The sequence below is a fragment of the Microplitis demolitor genome, chromosome 7 (genome assembly GCF_026212275.2).
Source record: "Microplitis demolitor isolate Queensland-Clemson2020A chromosome 7, iyMicDemo2.1a, whole genome shotgun sequence".
NCBI lineage: Eukaryota > Metazoa > Arthropoda > Insecta > Hymenoptera > Braconidae > Microplitis > Microplitis demolitor.
This window is the reverse complement of record NC_068551.1, coordinates 7,160,226-7,177,744: the sequence shown is the minus strand read 5'-3', so window position 1 is coordinate 7,177,744 and position 17,519 is coordinate 7,160,226. Positions and strand designations below refer to the sequence as shown.

Genomic DNA, 17,519 nt, shown 5'->3' with positions numbered 1-17,519 from the left:
GCAGTTATCACATAGTCAAAAGTCAGTGGTTTGTAATTCCTTTAATTTGCCTTCGTGCCTACTTTCTCACCTACTTTCATATGAGCCAACGTAAATATAGTGATACTTATAAAATACTAAAGGTAAAATATTGAAGATTTTGCTTGGTTATAATCGTGTTATATTACAATATGTGTGTATCGCGCACTGTTTGTGTTTATGTGCACTCTTTAAATGTGTGCGATTGCCACATACACACATGCGCAGAGCTATAAATGCTATATATCGTTGATTATGTTAGGGACAGGGTTATATGCGGTCATTGGGCTCGAAAACTTTGGCAATAAACTTACACTCACACGCAGGCCAACGCAATCTGGATAGTTTCACTAGTTGCATAATCATCAGTAAAAATATCCCCTGCAACTCTACTCCCCTTTCCTTTCCTCCTCTTTTTATTCAACACTTATAATACATTTCATTGTGCGTAAGCATATAATAAATCATTGAAAAACTAAATATATATATATATATATATATATATATATATATATATATATATATATATATATATATGTGTGTGTGAATTAATTAATTAAATTTTTTTTCTTAATTATTAATTAATGAGTAATGATGTATTATGAGTGGACGGTTATACAGAAGTTAATAAATAATTAAAAATATATTGTAAAAGTTTTTTGTTGAAACGCGGAAAGCGTAGGCGACGTAATATAGTTGCATCGGAGATTGAAAAAGAGTTCATGATACAAAGTCACGTTCGTGACACCAGAGATACATATAATACAATATATTATATCCAGCTCGATTATTTATTTTTTAGCTATATATTGCTGCAAGTTTAAATTCAAGGAGTCACGAGTCCTTGAGAAGATTAGGTGTTTAGAGTATATGATATATATATATATATATATATATATATATATATATATATATATATATATATATATATATATATTCACCGTCGATTCTCCACGAGTGGCCTAAATAAACAACCGAGAATACATCGACCTGTGAGACAGCTATATACATAACTCGATGTTTATAAGTAGTAGTTTAAAGAGTGGTTAACACATATCTGTATATACAAATATATATGTATTTCTGAGTATTTATAATATGCTAAAGTAATTGCACTAGTAACAGGTCGCGTGGTTGACATTTTGTTTTAAAAATTATTATAAATTATATGGTAGTGTTGATATATTGTATAAGTATTTTTCTGTTTTTTAATAAATTCTCTTTAATATTGACAATATTATAATTTTATTTATTAAATAACGAAGAAGTAAAATATTTTGTCTGATATCCATCTTTTTATTTATTACTTATTTTTTTTCAATTCTAAAAAATAAAAAAAGTATTTTAATAAAATTATTAAACTTGCAAAAAAAGTTAAATTATAGATTTTTGATAAGTCAAGATTTTGAGTTGTTTGAAAACTATTTTGATGGTTTTGAAAGCTTTTCATAAAAACTGAAAAATTACAAAAACATGTTAGTATAGATACTTTTATAGATACATATACAGATATATTTATAGAGTAAAGTCAAAGCTCTTTATTTAATCTTTCAAGGCCTTTTTTTTCGCCCAGTTATAATAGAAGCTATCGAGTAGTTTTTGTCGGCCTAGTTTGTTATCAAGAATGACTGACAATCAACCGCTTATTATATTTGTTTCACCATCGCGTCTGCAAATTAACATTTTTGTTTTCATTCAGGCATTTGTGTTTGCATATCCATACATAAATAGAGATACAATAAACATGTATATTTGTATGTTAAAACTGTATTAGATACATTAGTGAGTGTTAATAAGAGCCAACAGGGCGACGCAATAGAAGAAACTTGACTCTGACCTACAAAATAAAATTGCAAGTGCAACGTGTGAGGACTGTGAGATACTTAATGTCACTATTCTCAGCTTCAACAAACCGTAAATTTTGTTATATGTATTAATGTTTAGTTAAAATAATTATTGAGTATGGAAAATAAATGTATTTTATATATTATAAACTATTTAATAATAAGATATGAATCATCGAGGTCATATGCATTTGTGACTTCTTCAAGATTTTATTTACAATATATATATATATGTTTATATCTCGGATCATTTTTTTTCACTCGCCCAGATTCAAGGATTCTAAACATCACTTGACCCAGATCTTGGCAATTTCCACAGCACAGTCTACTCATATTCCAATGCACTTTACATTTATTTCGTCAATAGTATAATAATAATTATTATTATTTTTAAAAATTTTCTATTTTAATTTAATGACATAATCTATAATTCGATTTAAAAATTTACGTACCACGTTAAAAAATGTAATTTGAAGTTAAAAAAAAAAAAGTGAAAAAAAAAAAAAAAATGAGATGTATACTATTGCTTCTTCACCTTGTTGATCACGCGACGAGAAGGAAGGAAAAGGAAGGGTAATATAACAAAGGCATAGAGCAAGAGAGGCGGAGCACTGAATGTTCCAGGAGGGTTTGGTGCAGTATCGGTCATTACCTCCGCAGAGTAACTAGGTCAGTCGTCACGGAGCGCCTAGGCACGCTTCACTGCCTCACCCCACCGACCGACCAATCCTCTTCTACATAATACTATACTGTTATTATATTGTATATATACATATACATATACATATATATTATATACATATATTATAAAAATAAATATTTGTTGCTTAGAATAGAGTATTATTTATAAGCATAAATATAATATTTATAATACCTCATGTGTACTATTGAATTAAAAAAAAATAATATAATTATTCATTATTTAAAAAAAATATTTTTTAGTTATATAATCAAGGACAAATGATGCAATTCAACGTGTTAGTGCAACGAGTCAAGGATTTATCGTGGTAATAAAAAGACTTGTATGCAATAAATTTTTTAATTGTTCCTTGTCTTTTATGATACATTGGAATTTAAACATGAGAGTAAAAGGTATATAGAGGGAGTATAATAGTAACTAGAATAAACGGTGCATATGCAACTATATATATACATATATAAATAAGAGCGGGGCATTCTAGGGCAAAGGTTGAAGAACGCTGCAAGCTCACTTGGCACTCCCGCCTTCCATTACCCTTCTATCCTCCCACTCTTTCTCGCTCTTGGTTTCTCTATCCCCCATTCTTGTCTTTTTTCCCCTCACCAATTAAATGCTTTTTTCTTTCTTCTCTCTCTTTCTCTATCTTCGTTCTCTAGCACTGTCCTCTACTGAATATCCAAGCGCAGTGCTTTCGCCCGACCTACCCTAAATATTGTTTGAATTAACTTTGTACCCTTGTTTTTATTTAATACTTAATAATGTCTAAGTTAAGTAATTTTATTTACTAAAAGAAAAAAAAATGTAAAAAGTCAAAGGTGCATGTCTATAAAAAAATCTGAAATCTCAGAGAGCTTGAAAACGTTATTATTTGTTAATTTTTACGCTCTTCGAACTTAAAACGCTTAGACAAGAAAAACATACATTTCGCTAAAAAAAAAGTATGTTTTGTCGGACGATATCTTTGGAACAAATCGACAGATTTGCATGCCCTTTGCGGTGGTCAAAAGGATTTTTTGAGACTTAGCTTTCTTGGGTCAAGAATAAAACTTGATTCAGGCTCGTTTCACTTTATTTTCTTTTTAAGTTATCGATTTGCCAATGATTTTCCGATAAGGTCTCGACTTTTTCGACTTAAATTGAATTTTTGTACACTTTTAAAGCTTTTTCCATCTTAGTTTCAACTTATTCGTCTTCACTTCGAACACGATAGTCTTTCACCTCACTTTTGAATTGCTAAACCAAATCGAAAAAAAGTTATTTATTCCCCTTACTTTAGACTTGCTCAACAAAGTCAAAAGCAAGCAGTATTTTTTAATGTAAAATTTGTTTTTCACGTTTCACTTTAGTTTTGACTTTTTCGCCTCATAATTTGAGTCGGATAAGTCCAAATTAAGTGGATTTCGAGTTGATTTAGATTGTTCGTCTTAAATCGTGTCTAAGTAAGCCAATTAAGTCTAAACCAGAGCGAAAACTCAATGTATTTCATATCTCCGTAAAAAAAAGTCGAGTTTTCCATGTGAAAAAGGCTCCAAATTTCAACTTGGTAAACCAAGTCTAAATGCAGTTTCATTTTTGAACCGGGGGTTGATGTAATTTTGATGTAAATCGGTTGAGCGGTGTACGAGTTATGCAACTAAAACCTAAAAAGAAAAATTTTAAGATTTTTCTTTTTCAAATAATTCAGAAACTACTTGGCCGATCAGTGTTAAATTCTACTTAACGTTATAAGAATTGATGAATTTTTCGATTACCACGAAGAACTTTCAAATCAGTTGATTCGCCCCGAAGATATTGGACGACAAAAAAGCGTTTACTTACACATACATGCGCGTGCGCGGACGTCCATCTAAAAATAATTAGAATAGCTTTCTAGGATCTCGAAACGTCGACACCTGATGAAAACTCGATTTCCGAAAAGCGGACCGAAACCAATAATTTCTCGTTTTTCAAAAATTTTCTATTTTCATAGAAGGAAGTTAAAAAGAAGTATTAGGTAGAATATATAATTATTTTTTGACACAAATGCTTACGGTTAAAGTAAAGTTGCGTGAAGAGGGTCGTGCTACAATGCACGTTGACCCATATTCGGGTCGTTGCTATTTCAGATTTATCTTTTTCATAGAGGAAGGTCGTATAGTTAGCGTTGTCATCGCGCCGTATACCGACACTTATTACTTAATGCAGTCTTTTTCCTTGCAATTTTTTGTAATGTTTAAAAGTTAAACAAATGTATGATTATTCAAAAGCAAAAAGAAAAAAAAACAAGTCATTTTATAAATACTGTTCTTATTATTAAATTATTGAAAACTTATATAATTTTTTCTTATAATTTTATTAAAATTTCAATTAAAGCTATCAAAAATTTTTTTTTCGTGGTGAATTAAATAAAAATTTATTTGTGACGACATGAGAAAGAATAAGGGTAGTACATCATTTCGTTACAAGAAAATTTAAAAAAAACTAGAGAAACGTAAAATAGGGGAAGAGATTTAATAGATGACAAAATCCAAAAGTGGGAGAGATTCTCCCACCTGAAAATGCACCTCATTGCACCGTCTCTTACTATGACCATTCACGCGTCGTAGAGCCCCACTACATTTGTATTTATCCTCTATCATCCCCACCGCTCTTAAAATCGTCACATGTACAAGAGGGAGGGAAGCAATGACGTTTCCAAAGGGTGAGAATTGCGCATGCGCTAAAATTGTAAATACTCCTTGACTCTGCGCACAGTGGAACGTCTTGTGGCAGGTCCGGGACGCTAGAATTCTCTGGTTATACTATATGTATGTATATGAACTAATGAATAAAAAGAGTTTAACGTGTCCGAGTATCAGGGGTAGTGGCTCGATACTGCTCCGGGTTCAATAAACAGAAACTCTCCCCTCTTGTACTAACTCTTTCACCCTCTAATACTCCTCCTGTCACTCTGACGCTCGTCTATTTTTCATGAGCAGTGCACTTTGTCGCATCGTCAAACACTTTTAAGTAGATTTTTCTGAAATCTAACTATTGTATTTATCCTCATGGTAAATTTTTCAAGGAATTTTGCCATAACCCATCATAATTGATCGAGTAGATTCCAAAAATACAACTCGTTAAAAAGTGTATGTATGTATGTAAACACATAATGAACACCCTAATGTATATATATATTATATATATACATTAGGGTGGTTCATTTGAAACTTTTTTTTTCACTCCTAATTCAAAGCGTTGCTGTAAAAATTGAAAAAAATGTCCCCTGCAAGTTTCAGCCCTTAATTTTAATTTTAAGTACTTTACAATTGATTTTGAAGTTTTCCCGTTTGGAATACATGGGAAAGTTAGGATTTTTTTTTTCAATTCTCTAAAGCTCAGCCACTCGCTAAAAAATTAATCAGTGAAATTCACTTCGAATTAGTAAATATTCACTGGGAACCAGCTATAAGTATACACTGTAAAAAATAAGGTACTGACATCAAACTCACTAAGAGTTTGACAAATTTCCTCTTTAGTGAAACCAAATTCGTTTGAACCAACGAAAACTAGTTTGTCTCAAGAAAATCATTTTTATTAAATTAAAATCTCTACTCGATTATGAGAAATTGCGTAAGCGTTTATGTTAAAGTTTTTAAGTTTGACCGCAATGAAACTAACATTTGATTGAATAGTAAAATATATTTTAATTAGAGTTTGAATGTACTTGATTTAAAAATAAAAACGTTGAAACAAACTTTTTAATATTGGGAAATTTAACTGAAACTCTTGAAACGTTTAGTTTGACAACTTTACATGTTTTAATGAAAAGAAAGTAGTTTCCTATAATACCGAACGTGTTGTATCAACCGACGAGTTTCTTGAGAAGAGAATCCGATGAGGTTGTAGGAATAATTTCACACACTTACATTGAAACTGAAAAATATTTGACAAGAATATAAATGTATTTGTTACAAAATATCGAACTATATTTAAATTAAAGTCTTTATATTATCGATTCAATAAAAAAAGTTATTTATAAAAAGAGTCACACATTTAATTCATTTAGATCAATGTATGAGCGATTGATTGTATATATCTATTCAAGATGAAACAAAGTACTAGAAGCACAATTAAACTAAAACTTTCCTACTGGTTCCGTAGCGTAGCGGTATACCCCTTATAGGAAAAAACAATAGGCTCAAGCTTGGCCGAGGCTTGGCGAAAGATTTATTAACTCTGGGGAAAGCTTGAAATCTAAGTTTAGTCCAAGTCTGTCTAAGCGTCAAAATGATAACACTGAGCCAACCTTGGATGACAGTATTGTGCCAAGACTGCATCTAAGTATTGGCCCAATATTCAGTGCCAGTATTGTGCCACGACTGTTGCTAAATAAGCACCTATGCTTATTAAAAATAAATTTAAAAAAAAATATATCAGACATGTGCGTGATGGTAACATATGGATACAAATTGGTATACAGAGAAATCAGGTGGATCGATGAAACTAATTTTTTTTTGCATTTGCTGGGTCTCGAACTTGGTCCTTCAAAGCTGGTAGACAAGCGTCTTATCCACTAGGCTGCTACGTTATTCACAGAAACCAGAGGTTTTTAAGTACCATTTGTTATTTCTTCTGGTAAACCGAAGCTTGTCACTTAAGTATTGAATGAATCTTGGCCCAAGGCTGGCAAGCCAAGGCTTGTTACTTGAGTATTGGCCCAAGGCTGGTGAACCGAGGCTCGTCACTTGAACGTTGGTCGGATCTTGGACCAGCCTTGGGAGGCCGAGTCTCGGTAGCCCAGTATTGTGCCAAGCCCGGCCCCGTTGTCAATATTTTTTTTCCTACAAGGGTATTGCAATATAATAATTTTATCTTAGTGTTCTGAACTACACGTTTGTCTTCAAACTTTTGACAATCGTTAATACATTAGGCGAATTGTTTAATAATGGTTATATTAATCACCATTTTAATGTTAATCGAAATATCATATCACAGTTCAATAGATCTGCCTATTAGTAGTTGGAGGAACTATTTAGGTGTAATTAAATACGGTGGCTACATTGTCAGAGTCGTTGCGTTGACTATTAAAAGTAGTTACAGGAACTATTGCATGATAAACAAACTAAAATAGTCACTGTTACATTCTCTCTTTGTAGGGGTGAACTAAAAAAGTATTATTATTAATATTTTTGAAATACAAGCTCTGAAAAATAATATTAAATAGTTAACATAACAAAACAAAAAATGTTAGTTATGCTTAGTTGATATTACTACTTTAAAATAGGTTCGAGCACTATGATAGAGTACAAGAAACTATAAATATTAGTTAAGATTACCATTTTTTCATACTCATCCCTTTGTAGTTACCACAATCATACTCTTTTCTCTCAGTCCCATGCAGGAGCTGCCAGAGTTAAACGACGGGGCCCTACTTGGCTCAGCACTGGGGAACCTAGCTTTGGCACACCTATGTTGGCCCATGCTTGGCTCAAGATTGGGTACTCAGTCCTAGCCGTTACAATGATTACCCAGGCTTGGACTAAGACTGGGTGCCCCTGCCTTGGTCGTCCGATGTCAATCCAGACTGGGACCAAGGTAGGATTACTTAAGTTTGGCTATACCTATGGTTTAATAAGTAAATCATATAAAAGTATCAGCTCAATATAAGTAGGTTTGTCCAGTAGCTATCGTTCAGACCCAGTGATCAAAAGGACGGTAGTTCGTGCCCAGAGCCCAGCAGAATTTTTCATCTAGGTTTTTCAACATCATTTACCTCACTTAAATAATTTAAACGTTAATGATCATGAACTTCTACTATGATAATAATAAAAATTTTTTTTTTAATTGAATTTATTTGCATGCTTGGCCGATTGCCGGCTGCCATTAATCGGCCGATAGTTGAGCGTCAATAATGGGCCGGGGTTATCATTTGTATATTCAGTCGTTCATGGGCCATTAAAAGTTGTCAATGACTGGCCGTTAATCATCATACATCGCCCGGTGATGGGCCATTGAAGGGCCAGTTTCGGAACTTTCAAAAGAATGACCCATTGATGATTCAGACTCTTAATATTAAGTACTTTTGTATTAGTATTGATTTTTTTAATTTCTGTACTTTTTTATTTTTAACGTTTTCATAAATAATCTTTCTAAAAAAAAAAAAAAAAAAAAAAAAAAAAATCGATGAAATTCATAAAATCGTTACTTTGAAAATTTTACTTAAATTTTACTTGAATTTTAAAGGTCAATTTTCAGTGAGTTATTATTTCGATGCAAAGAATAACTCCACAAAATATGAGAAAGATCCACGGGGATCATATACTTTAAAAAAATATTATTTGATGGGATATCCCATACATTTCATTAAATATAACTTATTTTCTTTTATAGGTTGTATTTTCTTCTTCACTATTACCATCATGATCAGCAAGAATCATTAGGTGTAAACAAAGTTTATTAAAACAAAATAAATATACTACTTTTGTTCAATATATGTATAGTTTATTTTGTGAGATGACAAGATTCAAAGGTTATTATCAAATGTTGACAATAGACAACGCGTTGTCGTTTTGAGGGTCACGTTCACAGTACCGTAGTCTCCTTTGAAAACGACGCGTCGATTTGGTGGTTGCGCGAGGTCCGGGCACGGCTGCAAAAGGGGCAAAAGGTGGTAGACGGAGTAGAGAGGATACGATAGTCAAGGAACATAGGAGAAAAGTGGAAAGGGTTGTGCACAGCTGAGCCGGTCGATGCAACTGCACATCCCTTCTCACTCGGTGTTTCTCGTTGTATCCTCTCGGCTCTCATCTCATTCCCCACCCTGTTCTATTCCCTCTTATACCTTTTTTTCTGACACTCTTGACGCCCGAGGTCAGTGACCCCGCGAACTAACCCCAGTGTAGTTTCATGTCGTTTGTGTACATACTTTATATACTTAACCATTTTTTTGGTCATAGAATATAATTATGATTTTATGCAGCTATACTGATTATTATTTTTTTGCTGATTGATTTATATATTTATTCTTATCATTTCAAAAATCCTTTAAGTTTACGTACACGGAAAAAAGAGCAATTGAAAAATTGAACGCATGTCTAAGTATTTATTACAGTTTCGTATAGTAGTAAAGTGCTGCGACTCTGAAACTGTAAAAATTACATTTTTATCCAGGCATAACAAATATTATAGTTTCAAACTCGATATTGTCCAGCTCTCGTTAGTAAACAGATTTTATAATTTTTAATTTTATATTAAAAATTACAATCTTACATTGTAATTTATTATACAAATTCTTCAAATTATATTTCCTGAGACAAAAAAATTTTATTATTACAGTTTCATTCGACGAAAGAGATTCTTTTTTTTTTTTTTATTTAATATTTAAAATAATGGTAACTAAAGTTTAAAATTAAAAAATTTACAGTTTGATTAAGTAAAATTTATTTTTTTTTTCTTGAATTTATACAATAAAAATTTTTATATCTGTAGTATAATGATTTTTTTTTTTTTAGTTATTATTGGATTTAATTGTGTTGATAAATATTCATACCTTTCAATAGAAGTTGCAACAGAATTAGTTAATCCCATGCCCTTGTAGGAAAAAAAATATTGACAACGGGGCCGGTCTTGGCATAATGCTGGGCTACTCAGGCTCGGCCTCCAAAGGTTGGTTCGACATCCGACCGACGTTTAAGTGACAAGCCTTGGCTTGTCTTGAGACAATGTTCAGCCAATATTCAATTGACAAGCCTTGGTTTACCATTCTAAATAACAAATGGTACCTAAAACCTCTGGCTTCTATGTATAGCGTAACAGCCTTAGTGGATAAGACATTTGCCCAGCAGCCATGAAGGACCAGGTTCGAGACCCAGCAAATGCAAAGAATATTAGTTTCATCGATCTACCCAATTTCTCTATTGTACAAATTTATTTCAATATGTTACCATCACGCACATGTCTACTAATATTTGTTTTTTTAAAATTTATTTTTAATAAGCGTAGGTAATTCTTTAGCTACAGTTTGGTACAATACTGGCACTGAATATTGGGCCAATACGTAGATGCAGTCGTGGCACAATACTGTCATCCAAGGTTGGCTCAGTGTTATCATTTTGACGCTTAGACAGTCTTGGACCAAACTTAGATTTCAAGTTTTTCCCAGAGTTAATAAATCTTTCGCCAAGTCTCGGCCAAGCTTGAGCCTATTGTTTTTTCCTATAAGGGTATCTGGTTCATAAATATTGTCTGGATATGACGAAAAGTATTGATATTGGCGTACTTGATATTGCAAAGCGACAATATAAGGCAAATTTTTCTTACTATAATATAAGTTTGCAAAAGCTTTTAGACTTTGATATTTAGTTTCCTCTTGCATTGAGTTTCTTCGTCTATATATTAATCAGCAATATTGACTATTTCAGATGAACAGTACCACAAAAACACCAATAGAAAAACAATTTTAACGATATAAAATTTTATTTAAAAAATCTAAATAATGACATAAAATTTATGACGACGCAATCACGTCTAATAAAGAACTGATTATAAAACTGAAGCACAAAACACAAGTTCAAGTTTGTTTGTAGCCGTTTGTTACTCGAGCTATGGGCAAGATGCCTTCCTGACGCTACTCGGCTGGAAATATTTCAAACTGAAAAAATAATAATTTTTTTTTTCGGTCGAAAAAAGGTCCAGGTAGTGACTACGAGGCCAAAACTCGCTTGGCCGAAACTCGTTAGGCCTAAAAATAGCCGAAAAAAGGCCGACAATGAAGCTTAAAAATGGCTGACGTTAGTTTTCAAGGGGAAACGCGAAGCTTATTAATGACCGCTGTTGTGGGATTCGAACCCGGGACCCTACGCACGAAAGATCGACCCTTTAACTACTACGCTACTCTACCGATTTTGCCTCTTAAGTTTAGTTACGGTATTAGAATATTATTCGGCACCAGCCAGGAATTCCAAAAATTTACCTAACTTAGGCAATGACGAAGACTTTCCTAATAATAGCCAAATTTGGCATACCTAATTTTAGCAAGCTTTCGGTCACCCCATCCGATTTTAGTCAGGAATCTCAAAGATTCACTAAACTTTTACGCCGTGCCGAAAACTCCTAGTAACAAACACGTTTGGAAAAGTTTTGGTATATCGAGTTTTGGTTTTCCTTATAAGGACGGGACAAGTTTCAAATTGGGTTTGCTGTATTTCGGAAAGCCTCATTCGTCCCGAATTAGTACTTTAGCATGCCGCAGTGAAATTTTAGTCAGGCGCTGATTTGGCATACCAGACTTCGGCAAGCTTTTGGTAACCACCATAAGGCAGCATTATCAATTTTTGAAGATACGCCGAAGTTAACTTAGCCATTCACTTTCCTACTAACTACCTAATTTGGCATACCAGACTTCGGTAAGCATTTGGTCACCACTATTAAATATCCGTCCAGAATTCCAAAAATATTCCGAACTAACGCCTTGCCACACCTTTCCCCAATAACAACCAAGTTGGGAATGTTTTTGGCATTTCCAGCTTTGATTTTCGTTATGCAAGTTTCATAAGGGTCGAATTTGGCTTGCCGTAATTTGGTTTTTATTTTAAGGCCGAAGTAAGGGCCGAAGTAAGGTCCGAATCAGGCTTGCCGTATTTCGAAAAGCCTCATTCGGTTCAAATTGGTCTTTCGGCAAGTCTAACTGGAATTTTTAGTCGAGTAGGCTACACTACCGACAGTAACTACTAAGTTTACTTGTACTATATGAGATTGAAAGAATACATCACTTTTAAAACAGCAAAATATAATTGAAAATCTATTATTAGTAATAACAAAAAAATTTTATATTTTTTTTTTTTTGTGCGGTATAAAGTCCTGTATGTAAATAACTATAATATATGTCATTTTGGTTATATAGTTATGTATAAAATTGTTTAAAAAGTATATAGGCTCTATATACAGCCAGGTATGGTCATATGTAACTCGTTTTTCGTAGATGATTAATTACTATGCCTACACTATAAAAAATCTGTCTATCGGTTGATCCTGCGTGCCAGCCCTAAAACTTCCCACTGTTTTCGAGCCCCTTGAGCATGAAAACATTGTTGCGAATATATTTTCGAGCTCGAAAATACTATTGTATGTCATTGTTTTCGGAAAAAACCGTTTTTTTGCATTTCTTTTTGCATTGAGTTCTAGAGCTGATCAAATTTTGAAATTGATTGAATGAGTCGCTTCGAAGATAATCGAAGAAAACCGTTTTTCACCATTTCTTTCTCAATCAACTTCTCTCGAACAAATAAACCGATTGAGATGGTTGAGGCGGCAATCGACGCATTTTATTGAATTCTTGTGCTGATTAGATTTTGAAATTGATCGATCGAGCTATTTTTGAAAAATTTGAAAAAATATTTTTTTTTGTTTTTTTTTTTTTTCTATATATTAGAGTCTATTTGATCGATCGATTTGAAATTTTCAGAAAAGTTGACGGCCAACAAACTCTATTGATTGCCACCTCAAACATTTAAATCGGCCAGTTCATTAAAAAGATATTAAGATTTTACATCCACACACACAAACACACACATACAGACACTTGGTCATCCACAACTTGCCGAATTTTTGAAGATTAATAATTTTCTTAGCGGGAAGTTAAAAATTTGCGGCGTAAACGCGGAATGAATATGGACTAAATAATTTTCTATTTCTTTAAACCCCCGGAGTGAATTTCATTCCAAGGAAGGTTTTAGAACATATTAATTACCAAAAAAATGACTAATGCATAGTAAAGATAGGTCTTCTATATTTAGATATTTATATTGACTACAGAATGATTACGAACTCCCTTTACATATATTCCTAAGAAATAATTGTTTAGAAGTATAATCTGTTAATAATGAAAAATTTTGGTCTTATAAAGTTAAAAAAATCGATTTTTCATTTTTGGTTATTAATATATTTTCACTCAGCCACGAACTGTCATATAACTTATATCAATGATTCCACAAACGAAAATTTTGCATTATACCAGAATATATGCTAATTCCCATAAAAATTATGGCACTATAACTATTGAATAATTAAATGTTTTTACTATGTCTCATATAAAATTGTAACTTACTAAGTTGCTAAAACATTTTATAAATTGAAAACATAATTTTTCTCAAATTTTCGAAATATTATCCTAAGTTCTACAATTTGAAAATTTTTTATGTTTTACTTTGAGTTGCATGAAATTTCTTTTAAACACCATAATTTTATTTCAAAGAAAATACTATGGCCAAAAACAGACCGAATTCAACTGTCGGCCGAATATTAGCCTGTTTTCCGCCAAAGATTTTTACTTGCGATAATTTTATTTAAAAAAAAATATATTCTGGCCGAAAACCGACTGATTCATTTGTCGACCTCTTCAAGGAGAATAAAATTTTTTCGGCCGGCTTTCAATCCATTTCATAACATCATAAATTTTTCGGCGTGTTTTCGACTTATTTCAATAAAATTTTACAGTTTCGGTGTGATTTCGGCCAAATATTTTCACCAGGGTAAATGGGAAAAATTCAAAATGAAAAAGGTAGTATACTTAAAATTAATATTAAGGGCTGAAACTTTAAAGGAATTTTTTTTTGTTGTGTAGAATAATATTTAGGTGTCACCGAAAAAAAGTCGGTTTTTTCTAAAGCTCCTTAATATATATATATAGATGTCGAGAATCAGGGCATTAAGAACAAAATAGATTATAATAGAGGAGAAAAATTATGACACGTATTTTGTATAGATCGGAATACGTGTAGTTGGTAAAGGAAAGCAAATCAGAGGTCAACAACCCGTCTACTCTACACTAATACAACGATAGTTTCAAATATGTTGCCACATAGTGATATGCACATACATATTTATATATACTCATCCACATACAGACACACACACTTACACACGCTATTTCACTCCATCAGATGGAGCTGGATCTCTCTGTATGCTCTGGGTTCAGAGCCTAGCCTAGACGATAAGCCACTATGGCGCACAAAAGATGGCACCATCACGATAATTCTACATCTATAACAAGTACAAAAAATAACCAAGATCTTCCTATCATCGACATTGCTCTTTCAATGATATTTTTTTATCAAATATTATCGGTTTATTATTTGAGGGGAATACTAAAGTTTATACAGGGAGTATATAATTAAAGTTAGATTGTAAAAAACCTTTATAGATAATCTATACATACATACACACACATATTCACATATATATATATATATATATATATATATATATCAAAGTTGATATCCAATGAGAGCGTAGGAGCGCTGCTGCACATTTCCCGCATTTTCACGGTCAGGTGCTATCGATCGGTTTGTCGGAGAGAAAATGGAGGGAGATGTAATAGCGGTAGGGGAAAGAAGAAGCGTCTTGGAGTGCATCTAGAGGTTGTTGAACTCTTTTTGGCAACTCCAGTACGATAAAGTTCAATAACTATTGGTATTGTTATGCCGAATTTTCATTCAATTGTTTCCTTATCGATAAAGAAGAAAATAGGATTAATTTTTTTTTAAATTAATTTTCATTAAGAAAACATTGTTGACGTATTAATTATATTCTACTTAGGAGTTTCATAAATTGACTATTAAATTTAAATTATATTGATTTTATTTTTAAGATTGTTGTATTATTTATTTAATTCATAATATTCACGCCCTTCATAGTTTTATCCTATTCTAGTCAACAGTATTTTGTCAAGAGACGATACATCCGTAGCAGCGCGTGCAATGTATTTCGGTGCAATATGACGCCGTCGAGGTCAATGCCCGTCCTTACTCCGGACTCAAGGAAGAAAAGGAAAAAAAATAAAAGGACGAAGGTGAAGAAGAATTATTGATGATAAAAAGAACAATAAAGAAAATGTCAAAGATATATATAGATAGATGTACATTTGGATGAAAAAATGAAAATCATAATATTCTGAATAAAAATATTAATCAAATGATATCTTTAAGATTCTAGTGACTTGACTGTTAGATATATGTAATCATAAAGCTGGTTATGATATACCAGGAAGTACGAGAATGTTCGGAGTTACCCCCTCTTCTCTTTAGATGTTTTACAGCTGCAATCATGCTGCTGCTGCTTCTGGGCACTTTCACTGCTGACCTACTAGCTGTTACGGTGACTCCCGCAAAATAGGCTTCCTTCATCCTTAACGATAATTGACATCATACGCATTTTATCTAATAATTTTAAAATTCAAATATGCAATAAAATCAAAAGTTATATTAAAAAATTCTAATTGCTATATTGACCATGTATGTATTCAATTGTTTGTCTAAAAACAACATTATCTAATATCTAGTGACAATTAGCTATACGGAGAGAAATTTATGGTAACCGTTCCTAATACATGTATGAAATACCATCCCATGTGTTCTGGGAAAAGTTCCCATAACTATGGGAACAATTTCGATGGTTATCAGTTCCCATCTTGCATGGTAATAGGACTAGTGTAATGATTGCCATACTCATAGGAATAGGAACAAATCCTGTGACCACGGGGAGAAATTTCAAGTAAATATGCCTATGCAGCACAATAATAATTACATTATACTCTATAGTTTGTGAATAAGAGCGGCAGGACACAAAGTATAAAGTAATAATGTAAATGTTACTGTGCTGCATAGGCATGTACACTTGACATTTTTCTCCGTGCAGGTTGTAACGGTTCCTGAGTGCATATGGGGATAAACCCTATATAGTATGGTAATTATGCCCAAACAGCTAAAAATTTTGTATATTTGTGTTAAAAAATAATTAGGTTAAATTTTTTGTGTTAATTTTCAACACAGAAATCGGTTAATTCAACAAAAACCGTTTGTAATATTTTACTTTAACATATTTTTTATGTTAAATGATTAGAAAATCTAGAATGTAACACGTTTCTTGTATTATTCGAAAATTAACACTAAATTTGTGTTGTTTAACTAAACACTCCCGTTCGACTCTTCATCTCTATATAACTAAACAAATCACTGCAGTAGTCCTGATTAGAAAAAACGATTCAAATCGATTCGAAAAAATCGGTCTGTCAGTTGACCCTGCAGGCCAGCTCCAAAACTTCCCGCCGTTTTTGAGCTCGAACAATTGTTGTGGGACCATTTTCGAGCTCGAAATTACTTTTATGTGCCATTGTTTTCGAAAAAAAAAAAACGTTTTTTACGATTTTTTCTCAAACGATAGCTCTTGAACGAATAAACCGATTGAGACAGTTAAGGTGACAATCGACGCGTTTTATCGAGTCATTTTTGAGAAATTTTGAAAATATTAAAAAAAAATTTTTTTTTAATTCTTTCGACAACGGTTTCTCTTAAAAGAATTAACCGATTTCGATGGTTAAGGTGGCATTCGACGCGGCTTATGAAGCTTCAGAGCCCAGTTGATTTTGGAATTAATTCATCAAGAACATAAAAAGTAACCAAAAGAAAACATTTTTGAAAAAAGTTTATTTTTGGAATATGTCTGAAGGAGGCCTACCGATCAAGCTCAACTTTTTCAGCTTTTAGATATTGACAAGCCGCATCGAATGACACCTTGACGATCAAAACCGGTTCATTCGTTCAAAAGTTATAGATATTTACATATGTACGTACATACATTCATACGTACATACATACATACATACACTCGAACATCATCGTGAAATAAGTCAAAATAGCTTCCTAGAACCTCAAAATGTCAAGATCTCTTAGAAATTCGGTTTTCGAAAATCGGACTGAAACCAATAACTTCCCGAATTTTTGCCGAATTTTTACGGCCCGATTTGGCAAATCTGGCTAGGCAAAATTTTCGCGGCCCTGACTAGTGCAATCAGAGATACGCCTGATTAAATTTAACGAAGTTATTGATACTCATCGAGTGGTATAAATACTTTAACGCTAGTGTAGAGCTAAATATTCTGTGTATAAAGAATTTTCAACTCCTAACTTAGTGTTTTAGATATTTATGCATTTTTTCTCAAA

The 17,519-nt window shown here is 32.6% G+C and overlaps 1 protein-coding gene and 1 long non-coding RNA gene across 2 annotated transcripts in view; one reads left to right on the top strand and one right to left on the bottom strand.

The window, feature by feature from the left end:
* Positions 1 to 15,397, top strand: part of LOC103571369 (uncharacterized) — a 51,777-nt gene extending 36,380 nt beyond the window's left edge. The window contains exon 4 of the long non-coding RNA XR_549046.2: positions 15,232 to 15,397. This is a non-coding gene — a long non-coding RNA (uncharacterized LOC103571369). The remainder of the gene's footprint in view (positions 1 to 15,231) is intronic.
* LOC103571368 (hormone receptor 4) overlaps positions 1 to 17,519 on the bottom strand; it is a 62,621-nt gene that overhangs the window by 36,295 nt on the left and 8,807 nt on the right. The gene's annotated exons all lie outside the window — the stretch shown is intronic.